Source organism: Anomaloglossus baeobatrachus, unplaced genomic scaffold (assembly GCF_048569485.1).
Source record: "Anomaloglossus baeobatrachus isolate aAnoBae1 unplaced genomic scaffold, aAnoBae1.hap1 Scaffold_3803, whole genome shotgun sequence".
Classification (NCBI taxonomy): domain Eukaryota; kingdom Metazoa; phylum Chordata; class Amphibia; order Anura; family Aromobatidae; genus Anomaloglossus; species Anomaloglossus baeobatrachus.
In genome coordinates this window covers 1-26,517 of record NW_027443147.1, presented here as the reverse complement: position 1 = coordinate 26,517, position 26,517 = coordinate 1, and the positions used below count along the sequence as shown (strand labels likewise).

Sequence of the window (26,517 nt, the reverse complement as noted above, 5' to 3'; positions counted from 1 at the left end):
TTTACAGTTTTTCTATTCCCAATTAGCCGTTTAAGTGTACTTATTGAAAGTAGTAATTCTTTCATAGGCCGCCCTTTCTTAGTATTTGACGTTCCTTATATTGCGGTATGAGGCTTCGCAGTAGGTTGCAAACATTCATCACCCATGACTGTCCCCAATTGAGCTCAGAAGCTCAATGTCTATCATGACCTCTCTTTTAGAATGTCCAAGAGCAAGCAAACTATTCCTCCAGGAGAGGGCGCCAACAGACTACTAAAGAGATCATCATTACTCAAAGAAAACCCCAAAAACCAATGCATGATAGGAATAAACAGGTAACTTTCTTTGGAGTGGAAGCGGAGAGATCGCACCAGATGCCAATTCTAGATGTTATCACACCTGTGGTCACTGCAGCAGCAGGTGAATCCACTTTGTCCAAAAGGGATCTATTCCATTCAATTGCAAATGATCTAGATAAGACAGAGAACTGCAGCACGGGGACATAGCCGAGTTGGTCAGGTTGAGTGGTGATGAGTTTGCTATTTGGATGAATAAAGAAAGTCAAAAGTGTGAAAGATAAAAAACAAAAGGAGGAAGTGTGAAAAGTGAATGGGCCAAATTGAGGTGCATATGAAGACGTATGCTTTCTTCCAATTCATTAAATCGGGCTAATATGAATCAGGTGAATTGAGTTCTGCTTTTGGAAACTGGGTTAAGAAGGGGTGCACCGTTCCTGGAGGTACTGCAATACCAGGTCAATGCGTGGAGTGGACAGAGCAAGCTCTTTTTCCATCTCCCTGTTCTAAAAATCCATTTAATATATGGTCCCCAGATAGGGGACGTATCAGATATTAAACTGATAAGAACAGATACTACACTTGATCTTAGCCAAAAGGCCGAGAAGCGATAACCAGAATTGGTTTGGGCCTCGAGTGGCACCCTGGCCTATGCCGGACACATCTTAGGGAGAGAGAGCGAGAGGGAGACAAACCCACGCCTACACAAGACATTTTGTCACCCAAGCCAACCCTTGAAAAGGCTGCTTTGCAGAGCCAAAACAAGAAGAATGGTGCGTTTTGCAGCCGCCGCCCACTGCAATGAATCTGAATAACTCCTCCTTTAGGGCGCAAGCAACTCCCCTCCCCCTTGCAGTCTTTCCAATTCACGATACAAAAAGACGGACAGGACAGGTTGCCTGACTTTCCGTCACTGCCACCCTTTGCCATCCTTACCCGTAGAAAGCCCTTTCATCATCCCCAAACCCTAATCTTTTCCCTTTCCTTCCCAGCCCCCAAACCCTGCCCTCTGTACCTTTCTCACCACCCGCTTCCCTTCTCCTGTCATCCCCCTACCACCCGGGAAAAAAAGAGATTGCCCCCTCCTTCCACTAGCCCACCCTCCCACCCAAAGAACAACTTCTTCTGCGCAGCTTGTTTTCTAGGCAGCAGCGCTATTGTGATGTCATCGGGGGGCATTGTGACAAGCCGCCAGTGTTCCGTCTCTTCATGTTGTGCACAGTTCAAACGGAAAATACATCAACAGGCAGACTACAGAAAAGCTTACTATCAAAGGTTAGAGGGGGGCTTTCTCAGAGGGCTTTTTACAGTTTTTCTATTCCCAATTAGCCGTTTAAGTGTACTTATTGAAAGTAGTAATTCTTTCATAGGCCGCCCTTTCTTAGTATTTGACGTTCCTTATATTGCGGTATGAGGCTTCGCAGTAGGTTGCAAACATTCATCACCCATGACTGTCCCCAATTGAGCTCAGAAGCTCAATGTCTATCATGACCTCTCTTTTAGAATGTCCAAGAGCAAGCAAACTATTCCTCCAGGAGAGGGCGCCAACAGACTACTAAAGAGATCATCATTACTCAAAGAAAACCCCAAAAACCAATGCATGATAGGAATAAACAGGTAACTTTCTTTGGAGTGGAAGCGGAGAGATCGCACCAGATGCCAATTCTAGATGTTATCACACCTGTGGTCACTGCAGCAGCAGGTGAATCCACTTTGTCCAAAAGGGATCTATTCCATTCAATTGCAAATGATCTAGATAAGACAGAGAACTGCAGCACGGGGACATAGCCGAGTTGGTCAGGTTGAGTGGTGATGAGTTTGCTATTTGGATGAATAAAGAAAGTCAAAAGTGTGAAAGATAAAAAACAAAAGGAGGAAGTGTGAAAAGTGAATGGGCCAAATTGAGGTGCATATGAAGACGTATGCTTTCTTCCAATTCATTAAATCGGGCTAATATGAATCAGGTGAATTGAGTTCTGCTTTTGGAAACTGGGTTAAGAAGGGGTGCACCGTTCCTGGAGGTACTGCAATACCAGGTCAATGCGTGGAGTGGACAGAGCAAGCTCTTTTTCCATCTCCCTGTTCTAAAAATCCATTTAATATATGGTCCCCAGATAGGGGACGTATCAGATATTAAACTGATAAGAACAGATTTTTTGATTTAATGAAGCTTTCCAAAGCACCGCAAAAAATGCATGACCGAAGTCACACCAAAAACAGTGCAAAGGCTAGGATTCGTGTGGACCCCTCCGTGAGGAGAGGGTCCCCAAAAATCAACCCCGTCCCTCCGAGCCAGAAGGCCACAGCAAGGGTCAGGGATCTTCGGTGCTCCCCCAAGCCGAAGCCTGGTTGAGCCTTGTCGTTGCTCCCAGCGTCCACCCAGGCATCTTACCCAAGTGGAGTAGAGAGCTACTAGTTGTTGGTTTCGCAGCCGAAACTGCCCGGACCGTCAACCGGTGTTGGTTTCTCAGCCCAAGGCTAACCGGACCTCCAACCGGGTGTTGGTTTCTCAGCCGAAGCTGACCCGGACCTCCAACCGGGTGTTGGTTTCTCAGCCGAAGCTGACCCAGACCTCCAACCGGGTGTTGGTTTCTCAGCCGAAGCTGACCCGGACCTCCAACCGGGTGTTGGTTTCTCAGCCCAAAGCTGAACGGACCTCCGACCATGATTATAAAAATTTCCCTTCCTAGCCAGAAGGCCGGGATAGAGCAATATGCTCAGAAAGTATGAAAGGGCAAGGTACGGTGTGCTACAGAGCCCAAGGCTCGCCGGGGTCCCAAGCCAGCAAGCTCAGACTCACTCCAGGGTCGTCAGTCCTGGGGCACATTGCACCATAGCCCCCACACTTACTCAGTCTAATAGCCTCGATCCTGGTAGGGCCATGTTTTCCTCTAGATGAATATACTATACATCAAGAGTACTAGCAAGCGCAACCTTCCAGTGTGCATTGCATCTGCCGAGCCTCACAGATACTACACTTGATCTTAGCCAAAAGGCCGAGAAGCGATAACCAGAATTGGTTTGGGCCTCGAGTGGCACCCTGGCCTATGCCGGACACATCTTAGGGAGAGAGAGCGAGAGGGAGACAAACCCACGCCTACACAAGACATTTTGTCACCCAAGCCAACCCTTGAAAAGGCTGCTTTGCAGAGCCAAAACAAGAAGAATGGTGCGTTTTGCAGCCGCCGCCCACTGCAATGAATCTGAATAACTCCTCCTTTAGGGCGCAAGCAACTCCCCTCCCCCTTGCAGTCTTTCCAATTCACGATACAAAAAGACGGACAGGACAGGTTGCCTGACTTTCCGTCACTGCCACCCTTTGCCATCCTTACCCGTAGAAAGCCCTTTCATCATCCCCAAACCCTAATCTTTTCCCTTTCCTTCCCAGCCCCCAAACCCTGCCCTCTGTACCTTTCTCACCACCCGCTTCCCTTCTCCTGTCATCCCCCTACCACCCGGGAAAAAAAGAGATTGCCCCCTCCTTCCACTAGCCCACCCTCCCACCCAAAGAACAACTTCTTCTGCGCAGCTTGTTTTCTAGGCAGCAGCGCTATTGTGATGTCATCGGGGGGCATTGTGACAAGCCGCCAGTGTTCCGTCTCTTCATGTTGTGCACAGTTCAAACGGAAAATACATCAACAGGCAGACTACAGAAAAGCTTACTATCAAAGGTTAGAGGGGGGCTTTCTCAGAGGGCTTTTTACAGTTTTTCTATTCCCAATTAGCCGTTTAAGTGTACTTATTGAAAGTAGTAATTCTTTCATAGGCCGCCCTTTCTTAGTATTTGACGTTCCTTATATTGCGGTATGAGGCTTCGCAGTAGGTTGCAAACATTCATCACCCATGACTGTCCCCAATTGAGCTCAGAAGCTCAATGTCTATCATGACCTCTCTTTTAGAATGTCCAAGAGCAAGCAAACTATTCCTCCAGGAGAGGGCGCCAACAGACTACTAAAGAGATCATCATTACTCAAAGAAAACCCCAAAAACCAATGCATGATAGGAATAAACAGGTAACTTTCTTTGGAGTGGAAGCGGAGAGATCGCACCAGATGCCAATTCTAGATGTTATCACACCTGTGGTCACTGCAGCAGCAGGTGAATCCACTTTGTCCAAAAGGGATCTATTCCATTCAATTGCAAATGATCTAGATAAGACAGAGAACTGCAGCACGGGGACATAGCCGAGTTGGTCAGGTTGAGTGGTGATGAGTTTGCTATTTGGATGAATAAAGAAAGTCAAAAGTGTGAAAGATAAAAAACAAAAGGAGGAAGTGTGAAAAGTGAATGGGCCAAATTGAGGTGCATATGAAGACGTATGCTTTCTTCCAATTCATTAAATCGGGCTAATATGAATCAGGTGAATTGAGTTCTGCTTTTGGAAACTGGGTTAAGAAGGGGTGCACCGTTCCTGGAGGTACTGCAATACCAGGTCAATGCGTGGAGTGGACAGAGCAAGCTCTTTTTCCATCTCCCTGTTCTAAAAATCCATTTAATATATGGTCCCCAGATAGGGGACGTATCAGATATTAAACTGATAAGAACAGATACTACACTTGATCTTAGCCAAAAGGCCGAGAAGCGATAACCAGAATTGGTTTGGGCCTCGAGTGGCACCCTGGCCTATGCCGGACACATCTTAGGGAGAGAGAGCGAGAGGGAGACAAACCCACGCCTACACAAGACATTTTGTCACCCAAGCCAACCCTTGAAAAGGCTGCTTTGCAGAGCCAAAACAAGAAGAATGGTGCGTTTTGCAGCCGCCGCCCACTGCAATGAATCTGAATAACTCCTCCTTTAGGGCGCAAGCAACTCCCCTCCCCCTTGCAGTCTTTCCAATTCACGATACAAAAAGACGGACAGGACAGGTTGCCTGACTTTCCGTCACTGCCACCCTTTGCCATCCTTACCCGTAGAAAGCCCTTTCATCATCCCCAAACCCTAATCTTTTCCCTTTCCTTCCCAGCCCCCAAACCCTGCCCTCTGTACCTTTCTCACCACCCGCTTCCCTTCTCCTGTCATCCCCCTACCACCCGGGAAAAAAAGAGATTGCCCCCTCCTTCCACTAGCCCACCCTCCCACCCAAAGAACAACTTCTTCTGCGCAGCTTGTTTTCTAGGCAGCAGCGCTATTGTGATGTCATCGGGGGGCATTGTGACAAGCCGCCAGTTTTCCGTCTCTTCATGTTGTGCACAGTTCAAACGGAAAATACATCAACAGGCAGACTACAGAAAAGCTTACTATCAAAGGTTAGAGGGGGGCTTTCTCAGAGGGCTTTTTACAGTTTTTCTATTCCCAATTAGCCGTTTAAGTGTACTTATTGAAAGTAGTAATTCTTTCATAGGCCGCCCTTTCTTAGTATTTGACGTTCCTTATATTGCGGTATGAGGCTTCGCAGTAGGTTGCAAACATTCATCACCCATGACTGTCCCCAATTGAGCTCAGAAGCTCAATGTCTATCATGACCTCTCTTTTAGAATGTCCAAGAGCAAGCAAACTATTCCTCCAGGAGAGGGCGCCAACAGACTACTAAAGAGATCATCATTACTCAAAGAAAACCCCAAAAACCAATGCATGATAGGAATAAACAGGTAACTTTCTTTGGAGTGGAAGCGGAGAGATCGCACCAGATGCCAATTCTAGATGTTATCACACCTGTGGTCACTGCAGCAGCAGGTGAATCCACTTTGTCCAAAAGGGATCTATTCCATTCAATTGCAAATGATCTAGATAAGACAGAGAACTGCAGCACGGGGACATAGCCGAGTTGGTCAGGTTGAGTGGTGATGAGTTTGCTATTTGGATGAATAAAGAAAGTCAAAAGTGTGAAAGATAAAAAACAAAAGGAGGAAGTGTGAAAAGTGAATGGGCCAAATTGAGGTGCATATGAAGACGTATGCTTTCTTCCAATTCATTAAATCGGGCTAATATGAATCAGGTGAATTGAGTTCTGCTTTTGGAAACTGGGTTAAGAAGGGGTGCACCGTTCCTGGAGGTACTGCAATACCAGGTCAATGCGTGGAGTGGACAGAGCAAGCTCTTTTTCCATCTCCCTGTTCTAAAAATCCATTTAATATATGGTCCCCAGATAGGGGACGTATCAGATATTAAACTGATAAGAACAGATACTACACTTGATCTTAGCCAAAAGGCCGAGAAGCGATAACCAGAATTGGTTTGGGCCTCGAGTGGCACCCTGGCCTATGCCGGACACATCTTAGGGAGAGAGAGCGAGAGGGAGACAAACCCACGCCTACACAAGACATTTTGTCACCCAAGCCAACCCTTGAAAAGGCTGCTTTGCAGAGCCAAAACAAGAAGAATGGTGCGTTTTGCAGCCGCCGCCCACTGCAATGAATCTGAATAACTCCTCCTTTAGGGCGCAAGCAACTCCCCTCCCCCTTGCAGTCTTTCCAATTCACGATACAAAAAGACGGACAGGACAGGTTGCCTGACTTTCCGTCACTGCCACCCTTTGCCATCCTTACCCGTAGAAAGCCCTTTCATCATCCCCAAACCCTAATCTTTTCCCTTTCCTTCCCAGCCCCCAAACCCTGCCCTCTGTACCTTTCTCACCACCCGCTTCCCTTCTCCTGTCATCCCCCTACCACCCGGGAAAAAAAGAGATTGCCCCCTCCTTCCACTAGCCCACCCTCCCACCCAAAGAACAACTTCTTCTGCGCAGCTTGTTTTCTAGGCAGCAGCGCTATTGTGATGTCATCGGGGGGCATTGTGACAAGCCGCCAGTGTTCCGTCTCTTCATGTTGTGCACAGTTCAAACGGAAAATACATCAACAGGCAGACTACAGAAAAGCTTACTATCAAAGGTTAGAGGGGGGCTTTCTCAGAGGGCTTTTTACAGTTTTTCTATTCCCAATTAGCCGTTTAAGTGTACTTATTGAAAGTAGTAATTCTTTCATAGGCCGCCCTTTCTTAGTATTTGACGTTCCTTATATTGCGGTATGAGGCTTCGCAGTAGGTTGCAAACATTCATCACCCATGACTGTCCCCAATTGAGCTCAGAAGCTCAATGTCTATCATGACCTCTCTTTTAGAATGTCCAAGAGCAAGCAAACTATTCCTCCAGGAGAGGGCGCCAACAGACTACTAAAGAGATCATCATTACTCAAAGAAAACCCCAAAAACCAATGCATGATAGGAATAAACAGGTAACTTTCTTTGGAGTGGAAGCGGAGAGATCGCACCAGATGCCAATTCTAGATGTTATCACACCTGTGGTCACTGCAGCAGCAGGTGAATCCACTTTGTCCAAAAGGGATCTATTCCATTCAATTGCAAATGATCTAGATAAGACAGAGAACTGCAGCACGGGGACATAGCCGAGTTGGTCAGGTTGAGTGGTGATGAGTTTGCTATTTGGATGAATAAAGAAAGTCAAAAGTGTGAAAGATAAAAAACAAAAGGAGGAAGTGTGAAAAGTGAATGGGCCAAATTGAGGTGCATATGAAGACGTATGCTTTCTTCCAATTCATTAAATCGGGCTAATATGAATCAGGTGAATTGAGTTCTGCTTTTGGAAACTGGGTTAAGAAGGGGTGCACCGTTCCTGGAGGTACTGCAATACCAGGTCAATGCGTGGAGTGGACAGAGCAAGCTCTTTTTCCATCTCCCTGTTCTAAAAATCCATTTAATATATGGTCCCCAGATAGGGGACGTATCAGATATTAAACTGATAAGAACAGATACTACACTTGATCTTAGCCAAAAGGCCGAGAAGCGATAACCAGAATTGGTTTGGGCCTCGAGTGGCACCCTGGCCTATGCCGGACACATCTTAGGGAGAGAGAGCGAGAGGGAGACAAACCCACGCCTACACAAGACATTTTGTCACCCAAGCCAACCCTTGAAAAGGCTGCTTTGCAGAGCCAAAACAAGAAGAATGGTGCGTTTTGCAGCCGCCGCCCACTGCAATGAATCTGAATAACTCCTCCTTTAGGGCGCAAGCAACTCCCCTCCCCCTTGCAGTCTTTCCAATTCACGATACAAAAAGACGGACAGGACAGGTTGCCTGACTTTCCGTCACTGCCACCCTTTGCCATCCTTACCCGTAGAAAGCCCTTTCATCATCCCCAAACCCTAATCTTTTCCCTTTCCTTCCCAGCCCCCAAACCCTGCCCTCTGTACCTTTCTCACCACCCGCTTCCCTTCTCCTGTCATCCCCCTACCACCCGGGAAAAAAAGAGATTGCCCCCTCCTTCCACTAGCCCACCCTCCCACCCAAAGAACAACTTCTTCTGCGCAGCTTGTTTTCTAGGCAGCAGCGCTATTGTGATGTCATCGGGGGGCATTGTGACAAGCCGCCAGTGTTCCGTCTCTTCATGTTGTGCACAGTTCAAACGGAAAATACATCAACAGGCAGACTACAGAAAAGCTTACTATCAAAGGTTAGAGGGGGGCTTTCTCAGAGGGCTTTTTACAGTTTTTCTATTCCCAATTAGCCGTTTAAGTGTACTTATTGAAAGTAGTAATTCTTTCATAGGCCGCCCTTTCTTAGTATTTGACGTTCCTTATATTGCGGTATGAGGCTTCGCAGTAGGTTGCAAACATTCATCACCCATGACTGTCCCCAATTGAGCTCAGAAGCTCAATGTCTATCATGACCTCTCTTTTAGAATGTCCAAGAGCAAGCAAACTATTCCTCCAGGAGAGGGCGCCAACAGACTACTAAAGAGATCATCATTACTCAAAGAAAACCCCAAAAACCAATGCATGATAGGAATAAACAGGTAACTTTCTTTGGAGTGGAAGCGGAGAGATCGCACCAGATGCCAATTCTAGATGTTATCACACCTGTGGTCACTGCAGCAGCAGGTGAATCCACTTTGTCCAAAAGGGATCTATTCCATTCAATTGCAAATGATCTAGATAAGACAGAGAACTGCAGCACGGGGACATAGCCGAGTTGGTCAGGTTGAGTGGTGATGAGTTTGCTATTTGGATGAATAAAGAAAGTCAAAAGTGTGAAAGATAAAAAACAAAAGGAGGAAGTGTGAAAAGTGAATGGGCCAAATTGAGGTGCATATGAAGACGTATGCTTTCTTCCAATTCATTAAATCGGGCTAATATGAATCAGGTGAATTGAGTTCTGCTTTTGGAAACTGGGTTAAGAAGGGGTGCACCGTTCCTGGAGGTACTGCAATACCAGGTCAATGCGTGGAGTGGACAGAGCAAGCTCTTTTTCCATCTCCCTGTTCTAAAAATCCATTTAATATATGGTCCCCAGATAGGGGACGTATCAGATATTAAACTGATAAGAACAGATACTACACTTGATCTTAGCCAAAAGGCCGAGAAGCGATAACCAGAATTGGTTTGGGCCTCGAGTGGCACCCTGGCCTATGCCGGACACATCTTAGGGAGAGAGAGCGAGAGGGAGACAAACCCACGCCTACACAAGACATTTTGTCACCCAAGCCAACCCTTGAAAAGGCTGCTTTGCAGAGCCAAAACAAGAAGAATGGTGCGTTTTGCAGCCGCCGCCCACTGCAATGAATCTGAATAACTCCTCCTTTAGGGCGCAAGCAACTCCCCTCCCCCTTGCAGTCTTTCCAATTCACGATACAAAAAGACGGACAGGACAGGTTGCCTGACTTTCCGTCACTGCCACCCTTTGCCATCCTTACCCGTAGAAAGCCCTTTCATCATCCCCAAACCCTAATCTTTTCCCTTTCCTTCCCAGCCCCCAAACCCTGCCCTCTGTACCTTTCTCACCACCCGCTTCCCTTCTCCTGTCATCCCCCTACCACCCGGGAAAAAAAGAGATTGCCCCCTCCTTCCACTAGCCCACCCTCCCACCCAAAGAACAACTTCTTCTGCGCAGCTTGTTTTCTAGGCAGCAGCGCTATTGTGATGTCATCGGGGGGCATTGTGACAAGCCGCCAGTGTTCCGTCTCTTCATGTTGTGCACAGTTCAAACGGAAAATACATCAACAGGCAGACTACAGAAAAGCTTACTATCAAAGGTTAGAGGGGGGCTTTCTCAGAGGGCTTTTTACAGTTTTTCTATTCCCAATTAGCCGTTTAAGTGTACTTATTGAAAGTAGTAATTCTTTCATAGGCCGCCCTTTCTTAGTATTTGACGTTCCTTATATTGCGGTATGAGGCTTCGCAGTAGGTTGCAAACATTCATCACCCATGACTGTCCCCAATTGAGCTCAGAAGCTCAATGTCTATCATGACCTCTCTTTTAGAATGTCCAAGAGCAAGCAAACTATTCCTCCAGGAGAGGGCGCCAACAGACTACTAAAGAGATCATCATTACTCAAAGAAAACCCCAAAAACCAATGCATGATAGGAATAAACAGGTAACTTTCTTTGGAGTGGAAGCGGAGAGATCGCACCAGATGCCAATTCTAGATGTTATCACACCTGTGGTCACTGCAGCAGCAGGTGAATCCACTTTGTCCAAAAGGGATCTATTCCATTCAATTGCAAATGATCTAGATAAGACAGAGAACTGCAGCACGGGGACATAGCCGAGTTGGTCAGGTTGAGTGGTGATGAGTTTGCTATTTGGATGAATAAAGAAAGTCAAAAGTGTGAAAGATAAAAAACAAAAGGAGGAAGTGTGAAAAGTGAATGGGCCAAATTGAGGTGCATATGAAGACGTATGCTTTCTTCCAATTCATTAAATCGGGCTAATATGAATCAGGTGAATTGAGTTCTGCTTTTGGAAACTGGGTTAAGAAGGGGTGCACCGTTCCTGGAGGTACTGCAATACCAGGTCAATGCGTGGAGTGGACAGAGCAAGCTCTTTTTCCATCTCCCTGTTCTAAAAATCCATTTAATATATGGTCCCCAGATAGGGGACGTATCAGATATTAAACTGATAAGAACAGATACTACACTTGATCTTAGCCAAAAGGCCGAGAAGCGATAACCAGAATTGGTTTGGGCCTCGAGTGGCACCCTGGCCTATGCCGGACACATCTTAGGGAGAGAGAGCGAGAGGGAGACAAACCCACGCCTACACAAGACATTTTGTCACCCAAGCCAACCCTTGAAAAGGCTGCTTTGCAGAGCCAAAACAAGAAGAATGGTGCGTTTTGCAGCCGCCGCCCACTGCAATGAATCTGAATAACTCCTCCTTTAGGGCGCAAGCAACTCCCCTCCCCCTTGCAGTCTTTCCAATTCACGATACAAAAAGACGGACAGGACAGGTTGCCTGACTTTCCGTCACTGCCACCCTTTGCCATCCTTACCCGTAGAAAGCCCTTTCATCATCCCCAAACCCTAATCTTTTCCCTTTCCTTCCCAGCCCCCAAACCCTGCCCTCTGTACCTTTCTCACCACCCGCTTCCCTTCTCCTGTCATCCCCCTACCACCCGGGAAAAAAAGAGATTGCCCCCTCCTTCCACTAGCCCACCCTCCCACCCAAAGAACAACTTCTTCTGCGCAGCTTGTTTTCTAGGCAGCAGCGCTATTGTGATGTCATCGGGGGGCATTGTGACAAGCCGCCAGTGTTCCGTCTCTTCATGTTGTGCACAGTTCAAACGGAAAATACATCAACAGGCAGACTACAGAAAAGCTTACTATCAAAGGTTAGAGGGGGGCTTTCTCAGAGGGCTTTTTACAGTTTTTCTATTCCCAATTAGCCGTTTAAGTGTACTTATTGAAAGTAGTAATTCTTTCATAGGCCGCCCTTTCTTAGTATTTGACGTTCCTTATATTGCGGTATGAGGCTTCGCAGTAGGTTGCAAACATTCATCACCCATGACTGTCCCCAATTGAGCTCAGAAGCTCAATGTCTATCATGACCTCTCTTTTAGAATGTCCAAGAGCAAGCAAACTATTCCTCCAGGAGAGGGCGCCAACAGACTACTAAAGAGATCATCATTACTCAAAGAAAACCCCAAAAACCAATGCATGATAGGAATAAACAGGTAACTTTCTTTGGAGTGGAAGCGGAGAGATCGCACCAGATGCCAATTCTAGATGTTATCACACCTGTGGTCACTGCAGCAGCAGGTGAATCCACTTTGTCCAAAAGGGATCTATTCCATTCAATTGCAAATGATCTAGATAAGACAGAGAACTGCAGCACGGGGACATAGCCGAGTTGGTCAGGTTGAGTGGTGATGAGTTTGCTATTTGGATGAATAAAGAAAGTCAAAAGTGTGAAAGATAAAAAACAAAAGGAGGAAGTGTGAAAAGTGAATGGGCCAAATTGAGGTGCATATGAAGACGTATGCTTTCTTCCAATTCATTAAATCGGGCTAATATGAATCAGGTGAATTGAGTTCTGCTTTTGGAAACTGGGTTAAGAAGGGGTGCACCGTTCCTGGAGGTACTGCAATACCAGGTCAATGCGTGGAGTGGACAGAGCAAGCTCTTTTTCCATCTCCCTGTTCTAAAAATCCATTTAATATATGGTCCCCAGATAGGGGACGTATCAGATATTAAACTGATAAGAACAGATACTACACTTGATCTTAGCCAAAAGGCCGAGAAGCGATAACCAGAATTGGTTTGGGCCTCGAGTGGCACCCTGGCCTATGCCGGACACATCTTAGGGAGAGAGAGCGAGAGGGAGACAAACCCACGCCTACACAAGACATTTTGTCACCCAAGCCAACCCTTGAAAAGGCTGCTTTGCAGAGCCAAAACAAGAAGAATGGTGCGTTTTGCAGCCGCCGCCCACTGCAATGAATCTGAATAACTCCTCCTTTAGGGCGCAAGCAACTCCCCTCCCCCTTGCAGTCTTTCCAATTCACGATACAAAAAGACGGACAGGACAGGTTGCCTGACTTTCCGTCACTGCCACCCTTTGCCATCCTTACCCGTAGAAAGCCCTTTCATCATCCCCAAACCCTAATCTTTTCCCTTTCCTTCCCAGCCCCCAAACCCTGCCCTCTGTACCTTTCTCACCACCCGCTTCCCTTCTCCTGTCATCCCCCTACCACCCGGGAAAAAAAGAGATTGCCCCCTCCTTCCACTAGCCCACCCTCCCACCCAAAGAACAACTTCTTCTGCGCAGCTTGTTTTCTAGGCAGCAGCGCTATTGTGATGTCATCGGGGGGCATTGTGACAAGCCGCCAGTGTTCCGTCTCTTCATGTTGTGCACAGTTCAAACGGAAAATACATCAACAGGCAGACTACAGAAAAGCTTACTATCAAAGGTTAGAGGGGGGCTTTCTCAGAGGGCTTTTTACAGTTTTTCTATTCCCAATTAGCCGTTTAAGTGTACTTATTGAAAGTAGTAATTCTTTCATAGGCCGCCCTTTCTTAGTATTTGACGTTCCTTATATTGCGGTATGAGGCTTCGCAGTAGGTTGCAAACATTCATCACCCATGACTGTCCCCAATTGAGCTCAGAAGCTCAATGTCTATCATGACCTCTCTTTTAGAATGTCCAAGAGCAAGCAAACTATTCCTCCAGGAGAGGGCGCCAACAGACTACTAAAGAGATCATCATTACTCAAAGAAAACCCCAAAAACCAATGCATGATAGGAATAAACAGGTAACTTTCTTTGGAGTGGAAGCGGAGAGATCGCACCAGATGCCAATTCTAGATGTTATCACACCTGTGGTCACTGCAGCAGCAGGTGAATCCACTTTGTCCAAAAGGGATCTATTCCATTCAATTGCAAATGATCTAGATAAGACAGAGAACTGCAGCACGGGGACATAGCCGAGTTGGTCAGGTTGAGTGGTGATGAGTTTGCTATTTGGATGAATAAAGAAAGTCAAAAGTGTGAAAGATAAAAAACAAAAGGAGGAAGTGTGAAAAGTGAATGGGCCAAATTGAGGTGCATATGAAGACGTATGCTTTCTTCCAATTCATTAAATCGGGCTAATATGAATCAGGTGAATTGAGTTCTGCTTTTGGAAACTGGGTTAAGAAGGGGTGCACCGTTCCTGGAGGTACTGCAATACCAGGTCAATGCGTGGAGTGGACAGAGCAAGCTCTTTTTCCATCTCCCTGTTCTAAAAATCCATTTAATATATGGTCCCCAGATAGGGGACGTATCAGATATTAAACTGATAAGAACAGATACTACACTTGATCTTAGCCAAAAGGCCGAGAAGCGATAACCAGAATTGGTTTGGGCCTCGAGTGGCACCCTGGCCTATGCCGGACACATCTTAGGGAGAGAGAGCGAGAGGGAGACAAACCCACGCCTACACAAGACATTTTGTCACCCAAGCCAACCCTTGAAAAGGCTGCTTTGCAGAGCCAAAACAAGAAGAATGGTGCGTTTTGCAGCCGCCGCCCACTGCAATGAATCTGAATAACTCCTCCTTTAGGGCGCAAGCAACTCCCCTCCCCCTTGCAGTCTTTCCAATTCACGATACAAAAAGACGGACAGGACAGGTTGCCTGACTTTCCGTCACTGCCACCCTTTGCCATCCTTACCCGTAGAAAGCCCTTTCATCATCCCCAAACCCTAATCTTTTCCCTTTCCTTCCCAGCCCCCAAACCCTGCCCTCTGTACCTTTCTCACCACCCGCTTCCCTTCTCCTGTCATCCCCCTACCACCCGGGAAAAAAAGAGATTGCCCCCTCCTTCCACTAGCCCACCCTCCCACCCAAAGAACAACTTCTTCTGCGCAGCTTGTTTTCTAGGCAGCAGCGCTATTGTGATGTCATCGGGGGGCATTGTGACAAGCCGCCAGTGTTCCGTCTCTTCATGTTGTGCACAGTTCAAACGGAAAATACATCAACAGGCAGACTACAGAAAAGCTTACTATCAAAGGTTAGAGGGGGGCTTTCTCAGAGGGCTTTTTACAGTTTTTCTATTCCCAATTAGCCGTTTAAGTGTACTTATTGAAAGTAGTAATTCTTTCATAGGCCGCCCTTTCTTAGTATTTGACGTTCCTTATATTGCGGTATGAGGCTTCGCAGTAGGTTGCAAACATTCATCACCCATGACTGTCCCCAATTGAGCTCAGAAGCTCAATGTCTATCATGACCTCTCTTTTAGAATGTCCAAGAGCAAGCAAACTATTCCTCCAGGAGAGGGCGCCAACAGACTACTAAAGAGATCATCATTACTCAAAGAAAACCCCAAAAACCAATGCATGATAGGAATAAACAGGTAACTTTCTTTGGAGTGGAAGCGGAGAGATCGCACCAGATGCCAATTCTAGATGTTATCACACCTGTGGTCACTGCAGCAGCAGGTGAATCCACTTTGTCCAAAAGGGATCTATTCCATTCAATTGCAAATGATCTAGATAAGACAGAGAACTGCAGCACGGGGACATAGCCGAGTTGGTCAGGTTGAGTGGTGATGAGTTTGCTATTTGGATGAATAAAGAAAGTCAAAAGTGTGAAAGATAAAAAACAAAAGGAGGAAGTGTGAAAAGTGAATGGGCCAAATTGAGGTGCATATGAAGACGTATGCTTTCTTCCAATTCATTAAATCGGGCTAATATGAATCAGGTGAATTGAGTTCTGCTTTTGGAAACTGGGTTAAGAAGGGGTGCACCGTTCCTGGAGGTACTGCAATACCAGGTCAATGCGTGGAGTGGACAGAGCAAGCTCTTTTTCCATCTCCCTGTTCTAAAAATCCATTTAATATATGGTCCCCAGATAGGGGACGTATCAGATATTAAACTGATAAGAACAGATACTACACTTGATCTTAGCCAAAAGGCCGAGAAGCGATAACCAGAATTGGTTTGGGCCTCGAGTGGCACCCTGGCCTATGCCGGACACATCTTAGGGAGAGAGAGCGAGAGGGAGACAAACCCACGCCTACACAAGACATTTTGTCACCCAAGCCAACCCTTGAAAAGGCTGCTTTGCAGAGCCAAAACAAGAAGAATGGTGCGTTTTGCAGCCGCCGCCCACTGCAATGAATCTGAATAACTCCTCCTTTAGGGCGCAAGCAACTCCCCTCCCCCTTGCAGTCTTTCCAATTCACGATACAAAAAGACGGACAGGACAGGTTGCCTGACTTTCCGTCACTGCCACCCTTTGCCATCCTTACCCGTAGAAAGCCCTTTCATCATCCCCAAACCCTAATCTTTTCCCTTTCCTTCCCAGCCCCCAAACCCTGCCCTCTGTACCTTTCTCACCACCCGCTTCCCTTCTCCTGTCATCCCCCTACCACCCGGGAAAAAAAGAGATTGCCCCCTCCTTCCACTAGCCCACCCTCCCACCCAAAGAACAACTTCTTCTGCGCAGCTTGTTTTCTAGGCAGCAGCGCTATTGTGATGTCATCGGGGGGCATTGTGACAAGCCGCCAGTGTTCCGTCTCTTCATGTTGTGCACAGTTCAAACGGAAAATACATCAACAGGCAGACTACAGAAAAGCTTACTATCAAAGGTTAGAGGGGGGCTTTCTCAGAGGGCTTTTTACAGTTTTTCTATTCCCAATTAGCCGTTTAAGTGTACTTATTGAAAGTAGTAATTCTTTCATAGGCCGCCCTTTCTTAGTATTTGACGTTCCTTATATTGCGGTATGAGGCTTCGCAGTAGGTTGCAAACATTCATCACCCATGACTGTCCCCAATTGAGCTCAGAAGCTCAATGTCTATCATGACCTCTCTTTTAGAATGTCCAAGAGCAAGCAAACTATTCCTCCAGGAGAGGGCGCCAACAGACTACTAAAGAGATCATCATTACTCAAAGAAAACCCCAAAAACCAATGCATGATAGGAATAAACAGGTAACTTTCTTTGGAGTGGAAGCGGAGAGATCGCACCAGATGCCAATTCTAGATGTTATCACACCTGTGGTCACTGCAGCAGCAGGTGAATCCACTTTGTCCAAAAGGGATCTATTCCATTCAATTGCAAATGATCTAGATAAGACAGAGAACTGCAGCACGGGGACATAGCCGAGTTGGTCAGGTTGAGTGGTGATGAGTTTGCTATTTGGATGAATAAAGAAAGTCAAAAGTGTGAAAGATAAAAAACAAAAGGAGGAAGTGTGAAAAGTGAATGGGCCAAATTGAGGTGCATATGAAGACGTATGCTTTCTTCCAATTCATTAAATCGGGCTAATATGAATCAGGTGAATTGAGTTCTGCTTTTGGAAACTGGGTTAAGAAGGGGTGCACCGTTCCTGGAGGTACTGCAATACCAGGTCAATGCGTGGAGTGGACAGAGCAAGCTCTTTTTCCATCTCCCTGTTCTAAAAATCCATTTAATATATGGTCCCCAGATAGGGGACGTATCAGATATTAAACTGATAAGAACAGATACTACACTTGATCTTAGCCAAAAGGCCGAGAAGCGATAACCAGAATTGGTTTGGGCCTCGAGTGGCACCCTGGCCTATGCCGGACACATCTTAGGGAGAGAGAGCGAGAGGGAGACAAACCCACGCCTACACAAGACATTTTGTCACCCAAGCCAACCCTTGAAAAGGCTGCTTTGCAGAGCCAAAACAAGAAGAATGGTGCGTTTTGCAGCCGCCGCCCACTGCAATGAATCTGAATAACTCCTCCTTTAGGGCGCAAGCAACTCCCCTCCCCCTTGCAGTCTTTCCAATTCACGATACAAAAAGACGGACAGGACAGGTTGCCTGACTTTCCGTCACTGCCACCCTTTGCCATCCTTACCCGTAGAAAGCCCTTTCATCATCCCCAAACCCTAATCTTTTCCCTTTCCTTCCCAGCCCCCAAACCCTGCCCTCTGTACCTTTCTCACCACCCGCTTCCCTTCTCCTGTCATCCCCCTACCACCCGGGAAAAAAAGAGATTGCCCCCTCCTTCCACTAGCCCACCCTCCCACCCAAAGAACAACTTCTTCTGCGCAGCTTGTTTTCTAGGCAGCAGCGCTATTGTGATGTCATCGGGGGGCATTGTGACAAGCCGCCAGTGTTCCGTCTCTTCATGTTGTGCACAGTTCAAACGGAAAATACATCAACAGGCAGACTACAGAAAAGCTTACTATCAAAGGTTAGAGGGGGGCTTTCTCAGAGGGCTTTTTACAGTTTTTCTATTCCCAATTAGCCGTTTAAGTGTACTTATTGAAAGTAGTAATTCTTTCATAGGCCGCCCTTTCTTAGTATTTGACGTTCCTTATATTGCGGTATGAGGCTTCGCAGTAGGTTGCAAACATTCATCACCCATGACTGTCCCCAATTGAGCTCAGAAGCTCAATGTCTATCATGACCTCTCTTTTAGAATGTCCAAGAGCAAGCAAACTATTCCTCCAGGAGAGGGCGCCAACAGACTACTAAAGAGATCATCATTACTCAAAGAAAACCCCAAAAACCAATGCATGATAGGAATAAACAGGTAACTTTCTTTGGAGTGGAAGCGGAGAGATCGCACCAGATGCCAATTCTAGATGTTATCACACCTGTGGTCACTGCAGCAGCAGGTGAATCCACTTTGTCCAAAAGGGATCTATTCCATTCAATTGCAAATGATCTAGATAAGACAGAGAACTGCAGCACGGGGACATAGCCGAGTTGGTCAGGTTGAGTGGTGATGAGTTTGCTATTTGGATGAATAAAGAAAGTCAAAAGTGTGAAAGATAAAAAACAAAAGGAGGAAGTGTGAAAAGTGAATGGGCCAAATTGAGGTGCATATGAAGACGTATGCTTTCTTCCAATTCATTAAATCGGGCTAATATGAATCAGGTGAATTGAGTTCTGCTTTTGGAAACTGGGTTAAGAAGGGGTGCACCGTTCCTGGAGGTACTGCAATACCAGGTCAATGCGTGGAGTGGACAGAGCAAGCTCTTTTTCCATCTCCCTGTTCTAAAAATCCATTTAATATATGGTCCCCAGATAGGGGACGTATCAGATATTAAACTGATAAGAACAGATTTGATTTAATGAAGCTTTCCAAAGCACCACAAAAAATGCATGACCGAAGTCACACCAAAAACAGTGCAAAGGCTAGGATTCGTGTGGACCCCACCGTGAGGAGAGGGTCCCCAAAAATCAACCCCGTCCCTCCGAGCCAGAAGGCCACAGCAAGGGTCAGGGATCTTCGGTGCTCCCCCAAACCGAAGCCTGGTTGAGCCTTGTCGTTGCTCCCAGCGTCCACCCAGGCATCTTACCCAAGTGGAGTAGAGAGCTACTAGTTGTTGGTTTCGCAGCCAAAACTGCCCGGACCGTCAACCGGTGTTGGTTTCTCAGCCCAAGGCTAACCGGACCTCCAACCGGGTGTTGGTTTCTCAGCCGAAGCTGACCCAGACCTCCAACCGGGTGTTGGTTTCTCAGCCGAAGCTGACCCAGACCTCCAACCGGGTGTTAGTTTCTCAGCCCAAAGCTGACCAGACCTCCGACCGGGATTATAAAAATTTCCCTTCCTAGCCAGAAGGCCGGGATAGGATAATATGCTCAAAAAGTATGAAAAGGCAAGGTACGGTGTGCTACAGAGCCCAAGGCTTGCCGGGGTCCCAAGCCAGCAAGCTCAGACTCACTCCAGGGTCGTCAGTCCTGGGGCACGTTGTACCATAGCCCCCCACCCTTACTCAGTCTAATAGCCTCGATCCTGGTAGGGCCATGTTTTCCTCTAGATGAATATACTATCCACCCAGAGTACTAGCAAGTGCAACCTTCCAGTGTGCATTGTATCATTGTACTAAGGTGGCCTGGAGCTTAAACCACCTCTTCGAACAACACTACACTTGATCTTAGCCAAAAGGCCGAGAAGCGATAACCAGAATTGGTTTGGGCCTCGAGTGGCACCCTGGCCTATGCCGGACACATCTTAGGGAGAGAGAGCGAGAGGGAGACAAACCCACGCCTACACAAGACATTTTGTCACCCAAGCCAACCCTTGAAAAGGCTGCTTTGCAGAGCCAAAACAAGAAGAATGGTGCGTTTTGCAGCCGCCGCCCACTGCAATGAATCTGAATAACTCCTCCTTTAGGGCGCAAGCAACTCCCCTCCCCCTTGCAGTCTTTCCAATTCACGATACAAAAAGACGGACAGGACAGGTTGCCTGACTTTCCGTCACTGCCACCCTTTGCCATCCTTACCCGTAGAAAGCCCTTTCATCATCCCCAAACCCTAATCTTTTCCCTTTCCTTCCCAGCCCCCAAACCCTGCCCTCTGTACCTTTCTCACCACCCGCTTCCCTTCTCCTGTCATCCCCCTACCACCCGGGAAAAAAAGAGATTGCCCCCTCCTTCCACTAGCCCACCCTCCCACCCAAAGAACAACTTCTTCTGCGCAGCTTGTTTTCTAGGCAGCAGCGCTATTGTGATGTCATCGGGGGGCATTGTGACAAGCCGCCAGTGTTCCGTCTCTTCATGTTGTGCACAGTTCAAACGGAAAATACATCAACAGGCAGACTACAGAAAAGCTTACTATCAAAGGTTAGAGGGGGGCTTTCTCAGAGGGCTTTTTACAGTTTTTCTATTCCCAATTAGCCGTTTAAGTGTACTTATTGAAAGTAGTAATTCTTTCATAGGCCGCCCTTTCTTAGTATTTGACGTTCCTTATATTGCGGTATGAGGCTTCGCAGTAGGTTGCAAACATTCATCACCCATGACTGTCCCCAATTGAGCTCAGAAGCTCAATGTCTATCATGACCTCTCTTTTAGAATGTCCAAGAGCAAGCAAACTATTCCTCCAGGAGAGGGCGCCAACAGACTACTAAAGAGATCATCATTACTCAAAGAAAACCCCAAAAACCAATGCATGATAGGAATAAACAGGTAACTTTCTTTGGAGTGGAAGCGGAGAGATCGCACCAGATGCCAATTCTAGATGTTATCACACCTGTGGTCACTGCAGCAGCAGGTGAATCCACTTTGTCCAAAAGGGATCTATTCCATTCAATTGCAAATGATCTAGATAAGACAGAGAACTGCAGCACGGGGACATAGCCGAGTTGGTCAGGTTGAGTGGTGATGAGTTTGCTATTTGGATGAATAAAGAAAGTCAAAAGTGTGAAAGATAAAAAACAAAAGGAGGAAGTGTGAAAAGTGAATGGGCCAAATTGAGGTGCATATGAAGACGTATGCTTTCTTCCAATTCATTAAATCGGGCTAATATGAATCAGGTGAATTGAGTTCTGCTTTTGGAAACTGGGTTAAGAAGGGGTGCACCGTTCCTGGAGGTACTGCAATACCAGGTCAATGCGTGGAGTGGACAGAGCAAGCTCTTTTTCCATCTCCCTGTTCTAAAAATCCATTTAATATATGGTCCCCAGATAGGGGACGTATCAGATATTAAACTGATAAGAACAGATACTACACTTGATCTTAGCCAAAAGGCCGAGAAGCGATAACCAGAATTGGTTTGGGCCTCGAGTGGCACCCTGGCCTATGCCGGACACATCTTAGGGAGAGAGAGCGAGAGGGAGACAAACCCACGCCTACACAAGACATTTTGTCACCCAAGCCAACCCTTGAAAAGGCTGCTTTGCAGAGCCAAAACAAGAAGAATGGTGCGTTTTGCAGCCGCCGCCCACTGCAATGAATCTGAATAACTCCTCCTTTAGGGCGCAAGCAACTCCCCTCCCCCTTGCAGTCTTTCCAATTCACGATACAAAAAGACGGACAGGACAGGTTGCCTGACTTTCCGTCACTGCCACCCTTTGCCATCCTTACCCGTAGAAAGCCCTTTCATCATCCCCAAACCCTAATCTTTTCCCTTTCCTTCCCAGCCCCCAAACCCTGCCCTCTGTACCTTTCTCACCACCCGCTTCCCTTCTCCTGTCATCCCCCTACCACCCGGGAAAAAAAGAGATTGCCCCCTCCTTCCACTAGCCCACCCTCCCACCCAAAGAACAACTTCTTCTGCGCAGCTTGTTTTCTAGGCAGCAGCGCTATTGTGATGTCATCGGGGGGCATTGTGACAAGCCGCCAGTGTTCCGTCTCTTCATGTTGTGCACAGTTCAAACGGAAAATACATCAACAGGCAGACTACAGAAAAGCTTACTATCAAAGGTTAGAGGGGGGCTTTCTCAGAGGGCTTTTTACAGTTTTTCTATTCCCAATTAGCCGTTTAAGTGTACTTATTGAAAGTAGTAATTCTTTCATAGGCCGCCCTTTCTTAGTATTTGACGTTCCTTATATTGCGGTATGAGGCTTCGCAGTAGGTTGCAAACATTCATCACCCATGACTGTCCCCAATTGAGCTCAGAAGCTCAATGTCTATCATGACCTCTCTTTTAGAATGTCCAAGAGCAAGCAAACTATTCCTCCAGGAGAGGGCGCCAACAGACTACTAAAGAGATCATCATTACTCAAAGAAAACCCCAAAAACCAATGCATGATAGGAATAAACAGGTAACTTTCTTTGGAGTGGAAGCGGAGAGATCGCACCAGATGCCAATTCTAGATGTTATCACACCTGTGGTCACTGCAGCAGCAGGTGAATCCACTTTGTCCAAAAGGGATCTATTCCATTCAATTGCAAATGATCTAGATAAGACAGAGAACTGCAGCACGGGGACATAGCCGAGTTGGTCAGGTTGAGTGGTGATGAGTTTGCTATTTGGATGAATAAAGAAAGTCAAAAGTGTGAAAGATAAAAAACAAAAGGAGGAAGTGTGAAAAGTGAATGGGCCAAATTGAGGTGCATATGAAGACGTATGCTTTCTTCCAATTCATTAAATCGGGCTAATATGAATCAGGTGAATTGAGTTCTGCTTTTGGAAACTGGGTTAAGAAGGGGTGCACCGTTCCTGGAGGTACTGCAATACCAGGTCAATGCGTGGAGTGGACAGAGCAAGCTCTTTTTCCATCTCCCTGTTCTAAAAATCCATTTAATATATGGTCCCCAGATAGGGGACGTATCAGATATTAAACTGATAAGAACAGATACTACACTTGATCTTAGCCAAAAGGCCGAGAAGCGATAACCAGAATTGGTTTGGGCCTCGAGTGGCACCCTGGCCTATGCCGGACACATCTTAGGGAGAGAGAGCGAGAGGGAGACAAACCCACGCCTACACAAGACATTTTGTCACCCAAGCCAACCCTTGAAAAGGCTGCTTTGCAGAGCCAAAACAAGAAGAATGGTGCGTTTTGCAGCCGCCGCCCACTGCAATGAATCTGAATAACTCCTCCTTTAGGGCGCAAGCAACTCCCCTCCCCCTTGCAGTCTTTCCAATTCACGATACAAAAAGACGGACAGGACAGGTTGCCTGACTTTCCGTCACTGCCACCCTTTGCCATCCTTACCCGTAGAAAGCCCTTTCATCATCCCCAAACCCTAATCTTTTCCCTTTCCTTCCCAGCCCCCAAACCCTGCCCTCTGTACCTTTCTCACCACCCGCTTCCCTTCTCCTGTCATCCCCCTACCACCCGGGAAAAAAAGAGATTGCCCCCTCCTTCCACTAGCCCACCCTCCCACCCAAAGAACAACTTCTTCTGCGCAGCTTGTTTTCTAGGCAGCAGCGCTATTGTGATGTCATCGGGGGGCATTGTGACAAGCCGCCAGTGTTCCGTCTCTTCATGTTGTGCACAGTTCAAACGGAAAATACATCAACAGGCAGACTACAGAAAAGCTTACTATCAAAGGTTAGAGGGGGGCTTTCTCAGAGGGCTTTTTACAGTTTTTCTATTCCCAATTAGCCGTTTAAGTGTACTTATTGAAAGTAGTAATTCTTTCATAGGCCGCCCTTTCTTAGTATTTGACGTTCCTTATATTGCGGTATGAGGCTTCGCAGTAGGTTGCAAACATTCATCACCCATGACTGTCCCCAATTGAGCTCAGAAGCTCAATGTCTATCATGACCTCTCTTTTAGAATGTCCAAGAGCAAGCAAACTATTCCTCCAGGAGAGGGCGCCAACAGACTACTAAAGAGATCATCATTACTCAAAGAAAACCCCAAAAACCAATGCATGATAGGAATAAACAGGTAACTTTCTTTGGAGTGGAAGCGGAGAGATCGCACCAGATGCCAATTCTAGATGTTATCACACCTGTGGTCACTGCAGCAGCAGGTGAATCCACTTTGTCCAAAAGGGATCTATTCCATTCAATTGCAAATGATCTAGATAAGACAGAGAACTGCAGCACGGGGACATAGCCGAGTTGGTCAGGTTGAGTGGTGATGAGTTTGCTATTTGGATGAATAAAGAAAGTCAAAAGTGTGAAAGATAAAAAACAAAAGGAGGAAGTGTGAAAAGTGAATGGGCCAAATTGAGGTGCATATGAAGACGTATGCTTTCTTCCAATTCATTAAATCGGGCTAATATGAATCAGGTGAATTGAGTTCTGCTTTTGGAAACTGGGTTAAGAAGGGGTGCACCGTTCCTGGAGGTACTGCAATACCAGGTCAATGCGTGGAGTGGACAGAGCAAGCTCTTTTTCCATCTCCCTGTTCTAAAAATCCATTTAATATATGGTCCCCAGATAGGGGACGTATCAGATATTAAACTGATAAGAACAGATACTACACTTGATCTTAGCCAAAAGGCCGAGAAGCGATAACCAGAATTGGTTTGGGCCTCGAGTGGCACCCTGGCCTATGCCGGACACATCTTAGGGAGAGAGAGCGAGAGGGAGACAAACCCACGCCTACACAAGACATTTTGTCACCCAAGCCAACCCTTGAAAAGGCTGCTTTGCAGAGCCAAAACAAGAAGAATGGTGCGTTTTGCAGCCGCCGCCCACTGCAATGAATCTGAATAACTCCTCCTTTAGGGCGCAAGCAACTCCCCTCCCCCTTGCAGTCTTTCCAATTCACGATACAAAAAGACGGACAGGACAGGTTGCCTGACTTTCCGTCACTGCCACCCTTTGCCATCCTTACCCGTAGAAAGCCCTTTCATCATCCCCAAACCCTAATCTTTTCCCTTTCCTTCCCAGCCCCCAAACCCTGCCCTCTGTACCTTTCTCACCACCCGCTTCCCTTCTCCTGTCATCCCCCTACCACCCGGGAAAAAAAGAGATTGCCCCCTCCTTCCACTAGCCCACCCTCCCACCCAAAGAACAACTTCTTCTGCGCAGCTTGTTTTCTAGGCAGCAGCGCTATTGTGATGTCATCGGGGGGCATTGTGACAAGCCGCCAGTGTTCCGTCTCTTCATGTTGTGCACAGTTCAAACGGAAAATACATCAACAGGCAGACTACAGAAAAGCTTACTATCAAAGGTTAGAGGGGGGCTTTCTCAGAGGGCTTTTTACAGTTTTTCTATTCCCAATTAGCCGTTTAAGTGTACTTATTGAAAGTAGTAATTCTTTCATAGGCCGCCCTTTCTTAGTATTTGACGTTCCTTATATTGCGGTATGAGGCTTCGCAGTAGGTTGCAAACATTCATCACCCATGACTGTCCCCAATTGAGCTCAGAAGCTCAATGTCTATCATGACCTCTCTTTTAGAATGTCCAAGAGCAAGCAAACTATTCCTCCAGGAGAGGGCGCCAACAGACTACTAAAGAGATCATCATTACTCAAAGAAAACCCCAAAAACCAATGCATGATAGGAATAAACAGGTAACTTTCTTTGGAGTGGAAGCGGAGAGATCGCACCAGATGCCAATTCTAGATGTTATCACACCTGTGGTCACTGCAGCAGCAGGTGAATCCACTTTGTCCAAAAGGGATCTATTCCATTCAATTGCAAATGATCTAGATAAGACAGAGAACTGCAGCACGGGGACATAGCCGAGTTGGTCAGGTTGAGTGGTGATGAGTTTGCTATTTGGATGAATAAAGAAAGTCAAAAGTGTGAAAGATAAAAAACAAAAGGAGGAAGTGTGAAAAGTGAATGGGCCAAATTGAGGTGCATATGAAGACGTATGCTTTCTTCCAATTCATTAAATCGGGCTAATATGAATCAGGTGAATTGAGTTCTGCTTTTGGAAACTGGGTTAAGAAGGGGTGCACCGTTCCTGGAGGTACTGCAATACCAGGTCAATGCGTGGAGTGGACAGAGCAAGCTCTTTTTCCATCTCCCTGTTCTAAAAATCCATTTAATATATGGTCCCCAGATAGGGGACGTATCAGATATTAAACTGATAAGAACAGATACTACACTTGATCTTAGCCAAAAGGCCGAGAAGCGATAACCAGAATTGGTTTGGGCCTCGAGTGGCACCCTGGCCTATGCCGGACACATCTTAGGGAGAGAGAGCGAGAGGGAGACAAACCCACGCCTACACAAGACATTTTGTCACCCAAGCCAACCCTTGAAAAGGCTGCTTTGCAGAGCCAAAACAAGAAGAATGGTGCGTTTTGCAGCCGCCGCCCACTGCAATGAATCTGAATAACTCCTCCTTTAGGGCGCAAGCAACTCCCCTCCCCCTTGCAGTCTTTCCAATTCACGATACAAAAAGACGGACAGGACAGGTTGCCTGACTTTCCGTCACTGCCACCCTTTGCCATCCTTACCCGTAGAAAGCCCTTT

General features: G+C 46.7%; 16 non-coding genes and 1 pseudogene across 16 annotated transcripts; all 17 read right to left on the bottom strand.

The window, feature by feature from the left end:
- Positions 1–696: 696 nt before the first annotated feature.
- LOC142274879 (U2 spliceosomal RNA) lies at positions 697–887 on the bottom strand. Its single transcript, XR_012739108.1, has one exon. It is a non-coding gene; the product is annotated as a U2 spliceosomal RNA (small nuclear RNA).
- Positions 888–2,274: 1,387 nt separating this feature from the next.
- LOC142274903 (U2 spliceosomal RNA) lies at positions 2,275–2,472 on the bottom strand. Its single transcript, XR_012739130.1, has one exon. It is a non-coding gene; the product is annotated as a U2 spliceosomal RNA (small nuclear RNA).
- A 684-nt stretch (positions 2,473–3,156) lies between these two features.
- Positions 3,157–3,283, bottom strand: LOC142274906 (U2 spliceosomal RNA; annotated as a pseudogene).
- A 1,387-nt stretch (positions 3,284–4,670) lies between these two features.
- Positions 4,671–4,861, bottom strand: LOC142274878 (U2 spliceosomal RNA). Its single transcript, XR_012739107.1, has one exon. It is a non-coding gene; the product is annotated as a U2 spliceosomal RNA (small nuclear RNA).
- Positions 4,862–6,248: 1,387 nt separating this feature from the next.
- Positions 6,249–6,439, bottom strand: LOC142274877 (U2 spliceosomal RNA). Its single transcript, XR_012739106.1, has one exon. It is a non-coding gene; the product is annotated as a U2 spliceosomal RNA (small nuclear RNA).
- Positions 6,440–7,826: 1,387 nt separating this feature from the next.
- On the bottom strand, positions 7,827–8,017 carry LOC142274876 (U2 spliceosomal RNA). The gene has a single exon (XR_012739105.1). It is a non-coding gene; the product is annotated as a U2 spliceosomal RNA (small nuclear RNA).
- Positions 8,018–9,404: 1,387 nt separating this feature from the next.
- LOC142274875 (U2 spliceosomal RNA) lies at positions 9,405–9,595 on the bottom strand. The gene has a single exon (XR_012739104.1). It is a non-coding gene; the product is annotated as a U2 spliceosomal RNA (small nuclear RNA).
- Positions 9,596–10,982: 1,387 nt separating this feature from the next.
- On the bottom strand, positions 10,983–11,173 carry LOC142274873 (U2 spliceosomal RNA). The gene has a single exon (XR_012739103.1). It is a non-coding gene; the product is annotated as a U2 spliceosomal RNA (small nuclear RNA).
- Positions 11,174–12,560: 1,387 nt separating this feature from the next.
- On the bottom strand, positions 12,561–12,751 carry LOC142274872 (U2 spliceosomal RNA). Its single transcript, XR_012739102.1, has one exon. It is a non-coding gene; the product is annotated as a U2 spliceosomal RNA (small nuclear RNA).
- A 1,387-nt stretch (positions 12,752–14,138) lies between these two features.
- Positions 14,139–14,329, bottom strand: LOC142274871 (U2 spliceosomal RNA). Its single transcript, XR_012739101.1, has one exon. It is a non-coding gene; the product is annotated as a U2 spliceosomal RNA (small nuclear RNA).
- A 1,387-nt stretch (positions 14,330–15,716) lies between these two features.
- LOC142274870 (U2 spliceosomal RNA) lies at positions 15,717–15,907 on the bottom strand. Its single transcript, XR_012739100.1, has one exon. It is a non-coding gene; the product is annotated as a U2 spliceosomal RNA (small nuclear RNA).
- Positions 15,908–17,294: 1,387 nt separating this feature from the next.
- On the bottom strand, positions 17,295–17,485 carry LOC142274908 (U2 spliceosomal RNA). Its single transcript, XR_012739133.1, has one exon. It is a non-coding gene; the product is annotated as a U2 spliceosomal RNA (small nuclear RNA).
- Positions 17,486–18,872: 1,387 nt separating this feature from the next.
- On the bottom strand, positions 18,873–19,067 carry LOC142274904 (U2 spliceosomal RNA). Its single transcript, XR_012739131.1, has one exon. It is a non-coding gene; the product is annotated as a U2 spliceosomal RNA (small nuclear RNA).
- Positions 19,068–21,252: 2,185 nt separating this feature from the next.
- Positions 21,253–21,443, bottom strand: LOC142274905 (U2 spliceosomal RNA). The gene has a single exon (XR_012739132.1). It is a non-coding gene; the product is annotated as a U2 spliceosomal RNA (small nuclear RNA).
- A 1,387-nt stretch (positions 21,444–22,830) lies between these two features.
- LOC142274893 (U2 spliceosomal RNA) lies at positions 22,831–23,021 on the bottom strand. Its single transcript, XR_012739121.1, has one exon. It is a non-coding gene; the product is annotated as a U2 spliceosomal RNA (small nuclear RNA).
- Positions 23,022–24,408: 1,387 nt separating this feature from the next.
- On the bottom strand, positions 24,409–24,599 carry LOC142274881 (U2 spliceosomal RNA). The gene has a single exon (XR_012739110.1). It is a non-coding gene; the product is annotated as a U2 spliceosomal RNA (small nuclear RNA).
- Positions 24,600–25,986: 1,387 nt separating this feature from the next.
- Positions 25,987–26,177, bottom strand: LOC142274869 (U2 spliceosomal RNA). The gene has a single exon (XR_012739099.1). It is a non-coding gene; the product is annotated as a U2 spliceosomal RNA (small nuclear RNA).
- Positions 26,178–26,517: the final 340 nt, after the last annotated feature.